Source organism: Coregonus clupeaformis, unplaced genomic scaffold, assembly GCF_020615455.1.
Source record: "Coregonus clupeaformis isolate EN_2021a unplaced genomic scaffold, ASM2061545v1 scaf0031, whole genome shotgun sequence".
In the NCBI taxonomy this organism is placed as follows: domain Eukaryota; kingdom Metazoa; phylum Chordata; class Actinopteri; order Salmoniformes; family Salmonidae; genus Coregonus; species Coregonus clupeaformis.
The window spans coordinates 915001-920516 of record NW_025533486.1 but is presented as its reverse complement, the minus strand read 5'-3'; the positions used below and the strand labels follow the sequence as shown (position 1 = coordinate 920516).

The following is a 5516-nucleotide window of genomic DNA, read 5'->3' as shown; positions in this document are numbered from 1 at the left end:
ACATGGCCAGCGGTCAAGGATGAGTTGATCAGCGAGGTGAGGTAGGGGGAGAAGGTCACCGGAGATGGTCTGGAGAAGAGAGGAGGGGATGGGGTCAAGCGGGCAGGTTGTTGGGCGGCCTGCAGTCACAAGTCGCAGGATTTTATCTGGAGAGAGAGGGGAGAAAGAAGTCAAAGCATAGGGTAGGGCAGTGTGAGTAGGACCAGCAGTGTCATTAGACTTAACAAATGAGGATCGGATGTCGTCAACCTTCTTTTCAAAGTGGTTGACGAAGTCATCCACAGAGAGAGAGGAGGGGGGATTCAGCAGTGAGGAAAATGTGGCAAATAGCTTCCTAGGGTTAGAGGCAGATGCTTGGAATTTAGAGTGGTAGAAAGTGGCCTTAGCAGCAGAAACAGATGAAGAAAATGTAGAGAGGAGGGAGTGAAAAGATGCCAGGTCGGCAGGGAGTTTAGTTTTCTTCCATTTCCGCTCCGCTGCCCGGAGCTCTGTTCTGTGAGCTCGCAATGAGTCATCAAGCCACGGAGCTGGAGGGGAGGACTGAGCCGGCCGGGAGGATAGGGGACACAGAGAGTCAAAGGATGCAGAAAGGGAGGAGAGGAGGGTTGAGGAGGCAGAATCAGGAGATTGGAGGGAGAAGGATTGAGCAGAGGGAAGAGATGATAGGATGGAAGAGGAGAGAGTAGTGGGAGAGAGAGAGCGAAGGTTGCGGCGGCGCATTACCATCTGTGTAGGGGCAGAGTGAGTAGTGTGGGAGGAGAGTGAGAGAGAAAAGGAAACAAAGTAGTGGTCGGAGACATGGAGGGGAGTTGCAGTGAGATTAGTAGAAGAGCAGCATCTAGTAAAGATGAGGTCAAGCGTATTGCCTGCCTTGTGAGTAGGGGGGGACGGTGAGAGGGTTTCAGTGGTAATCCATGTTTCCGTCAGCGCCAGGAAGTCGAGGGACTGGAGATTAGCATAGGCTGGGATGAAGTCAGCTTTGTTGGCATTAGAACGGCAGTTCCAGAGGCTGCCTGAGACCTGGAACTCCAGGTGTGGGGTGCGTGCAGGGACCACCAGGTTAGAGAGGCAGCAGCCACGGGGTGTGGGGCGTTTGTGTAGCCTGTGCAGAGAGGAGAGAACAGGGATAGGCAGAGGCATAGTTGACAGGCTGTAGCAAATGGCTACAATAATGCAGAGGAGATCAGAATGAAATGAACTAAACATCTGGGAGAGTAGAGAGCAGGGCCTCCCTCACCAAAAACTTCTACCTCAGAAACTATAATTGTTTCACTGAACCACCCGAACAAAAACTCTACCAACTTCCACCTTTAGAAATCAGAATTGTTGTGAACCACAGCGGTTCAATGTTTAAAGGAATGGACTCAACCCACTTTATTCAGCTAGCTAACTATGACACCATAGCTAACTAGCATGCTAGCATCCAATAACACACAGTTTAGCACCAACACTTGGTCACAACAAACCACCAATAGTGTGTTAACATACTAAGCAGATAATTCGGCTATGTAGCACAACTATATTGTATTTAGCTACTACAGTACAGTTAGCTGGTCATGTTGGCTAGCTAGCAATGGCCACTGTGTTGACCTTGTTTGAAGAACGGCTAGCTAGCTAACTAGCTTCGTGCAACCCCCGGCACCACCGAAAAACAATGCCAACCTACAGTAACTACCCACAACAGCCCACAATGCCTAGCTATGACGCCATAGCTAACTAGCATACCAAGAGTGTGTTAACACACTAAACAGATAATTCATGTCCGAGTCTAGTTCCTTTCATAACGCAGCAAAGATTAAACGTTGGCTAGCTAGCACATTAACACAGGAAACAACACTCCACCGTTGCACTAAACAGATAATTACCAATAAACGTTACTAGCTAGCTAGCCTCGTGCTTCGCCGGGCTCCGCCGTAAACAATACAATACTTACCTACAATAATTGCCTACGGAATCCTACAATAACAACCTAAATAACTACGTAAATAAACTACCTACCTACGATCTAAATACATGGTTTAAGCTTTACTCAACACCATATGAGAAGCCAAGCTTACCTCCTGCTAGAGAAAAACACAACCTCTCCCGACGAAGCGCGACACAAACGTTTCAAACATGAGATTACATCTCTTCATCCAGGGAGTGCACACACACACACACACACACACACACACACACACACAGGGAATGTTGTGTTAGTTTAAACATTTGTCTCTCTGAAATGAAACCATCAAGTGATAGATTTTAAACAAATAGATGTCTGTCATTGAACAACCCCATACCATGACTAGATGGTGAAAAAACACACCTATCTCTTTCATAATTTCTTTAAACTATAAAAGCTAATTTACAAACATTTCTGAAAATGGATATATAGCGTTTTGGAATTAAACTCTTGTTTCCCCATCTGAGCTCAGAGTAGATGAGAGATGTAATGTTTGTCTCTGTTGTGTTGAAGTCCAATCAAGCAGGAGAGACCAGCCTCCCCTGTACCCAGCTGTGTGTCCATGAAGAGTGACTGGTCTATGCATCAACCTATGAAGTTTAGAGAGGGAGACTCTTCTAGTGAACAAAGGTAAGAAGAACTCATGGGTCATGGTCAGTGAGTTAAGCAACACTGTCTCTAGTCATTTCTCCTCTCCCATTTTCCCATTTATTTTTGTTGTTTTCATAATCCATAGGCTAAACCTTTTTTCCATTTTCATAGTCCTGAAACAATATTAAACAAACACTACATTCCCTCCCTGTGTGTGTGCGTGTGTGTGTGTGTGTGTGTGTATGTGTGTGTTAAACTAACACAACATTCCCTGTGTGTGTGTGTGTGTGTGTGTGTGTGTGTGTGTGTGTGTGTGCACTCCCTGGATGAGGAGATGTAATCTCATGTTTTGTCCCCAGAAACCAACAGGAGAGATCAGAGTCAGAGATTCTCAGTGGTCAGTCTTCCCAGAGTCATCAAACAGACCTGGCCTCCATATTCAGTGTATGTGGTCCTGTTATGTACATTTGTTTTTGTTTACCTCAAGTAAAGTTGATCTGTCAATCATTCATTCATGTGTTAATGAGAAAGCATTTAGTCTCTTGCTTAACTTATTGACTTGATTTATTTCAGTTGCTTGAAGAGAATATTATGACATTTGTGAAGAACGAGCTGAAGATGTTCAAGAGGATTCTTAGTCCAGAACTCCCAGAAGGCTTTGAGAGTCAGAAGCAGGATAAGGAAGTGGTGGACGCTGAAGATGAGAAGCAGGAGAGCAGTGCCAGAGAGGGGGCTCTGAAGATCACACTGCACGTCCTGAGGAAAATGAACCAGAAGGAGCTTGCTGACACACTGGAGATATGTAAGAGCTGTCTGCCTCATGTTGAATGCTGTTTTAGAACATTTAAAAGCTGTAGCTAAAGTACAGCTTAAGTAGCTGTGTAACTCAATGATATTGTAGCAGCCTTAACACAACACCTAGTGACCTCATCAAGTAGCAGCAGGGATGTGTTGTGTGGATTCATTTAGACAGAGAGAAGAGGAGAGAGAGAGAGAGAACATTATTAATGCCATCAATAATACCAATAATGATATAAATCAGTCAAACCAGTGTGTAATGCATTATGAAAATATTTACAGATTTATACAGACAAGAGAATAAATGATTATAATTTAAACTTTATAAGACAGTCTTAGAATACTGTAGGCATTAAAACAGATGTAATATTAGTATCCTCTGTGTTATTTCTAGATTCAGATGAGCTTGCTGTGATTTGCCAACGTGAACTCAAATCTAATCTAAAGAAGAAGTTTCAATGTGTATTTGAGGGATCGCTAAACAAGGAAACCCAACACTTCTCAATAAGATCTACACAGAGCTCTACATCACAGAGGGTGGAACAGGAGAGGTCAATAATGAACATGAGCTGAGACAGATTGAGACAACAACCAGGAAACAAGCAAGACCAGAGACTGCAGTCAAATGTAACGACATCTTCAAACCCTTAACTGGACAAGACAAACTTATCAGAACTGTGCTGACAAAGGGAGTCGCTGGCATTGGAAAAACAGTCTCTGTGCAGAAGTTCATTCTGGACTGGGCTGAAGGAAAAGCAAATCAGGATGTCCAATTTGTATTTTCATTCCCTTTTCGGGAGCTGAATTTGATGAAAAAAGGACAAACACACTTTCATTGAACTTCTCAGTCACTTCTCAATGGAAACCAAAGAATCAAGAATCTCCAACTACGACAAGTACAAAGTTATGTTAATCTTTGATGGTCTGGATGAGTGCCGACTGCCCCTAGACTTCCAGAAGAACAAGATCTGTTGTGACGTCACAGAGTCAACCTCAGTGGATGTTCTGCTGACAAATCTCATCAAGGGAAATCTGCTTCCCTCTGCTCTCCTCTGGATAACTACCCGACCTGCAGCAGCCAATCAGATCCCTTCAGGGTGTGTTGACCAGGTGACAGAGGTACGAGGGTTCAATGACCCACAGAAGGAGGAGTACTTCAGGAAGAGATTCAGTGATGAGGACCTGGCCAGCAGAATCATCTCACACATAAAGACATCAAGGAGCCTCCACATCATGTGCCACATTCCAGTCTTCTGTTGGATTTCTGCAATAGTCCTTGAACACATGTTGAGTACAGACAAGAGAGAAGAGATGCCCAAGACTCTGACTGAGATGTACTCACACCTTGTGGTGTTTCATACCAAACAGAAGAATGAAAAGTATCTTGGGAAAGAAGAGACAGTTCCACACTGGAATAAAGAGATCATTCTGTCACTGGGAAAACTGGCTTTTCAACAGCTTGTGAAGGGCAATCTGATTTTCTATGAAGAAGACCTGAAAGAGGCTGGCATTGATGTCAATGAAGCCTCAGTGTACTCAGGATTGTGCACACAGCTCTTTAAAGAGGAATGTGTGCTGTACCAGGACAAGGTGTACTGCTTCGTGCATCTGAGCATTCAGGAGTTTCTGGCTGCTGTATATGTGTTCCTCTCATTCATCAACAACAATGAGAATCTAATGGCCGAACCGCAAGTTACTGAAGTTACTGTCTACAAGAGTGCTGTGGATAAAGCCTTACAAAGTGAGACGGGAAACCTGGACCTGTTCCTCCGCTTCCTTCTGGGCCTCTCACTGAAGTCCAATCAGAAGCACTTACGAGGTCTACTGACAAAGACAAGAAACAGCTCACAGAGCCATAGAGAAACAGTCAATTACATCAAGGAGAAGATCAGGGAGAATCCCTCTCCAGAGAGGTGCATCAATCTGTTCCACTGTCTGAATGAACTGAATGACCATTCTCTAGTGAAGGGGATCCAAAGCTTCCTGAGATCAGGAAGTCTCTCAGAAGAAGAACTGTCACCTGCACAGTGGTCAGCTCTGGTCTTTGTGTTGCTGACATCAGAAAAGGAGCTGGATGTGTTTGACCTGAAGAAATACTCCAGATCAGAGGAAGGTCTTCTGAGGCTGCTGCCAGTGGTCAAAGCCTCCAGAGCTGCTCTGTGAGTACATAAAATGACATTTA

General features: G+C 44.5%; 1 pseudogene; it reads left to right on the top strand.

Annotated features, from left to right (window-relative positions):
- Positions 1 to 3766: 3766 nt before the first annotated feature.
- LOC123483110 lies at positions 3767 to 5497 on the top strand (annotated as a pseudogene).
- Positions 5498 to 5516: the final 19 nt, after the last annotated feature.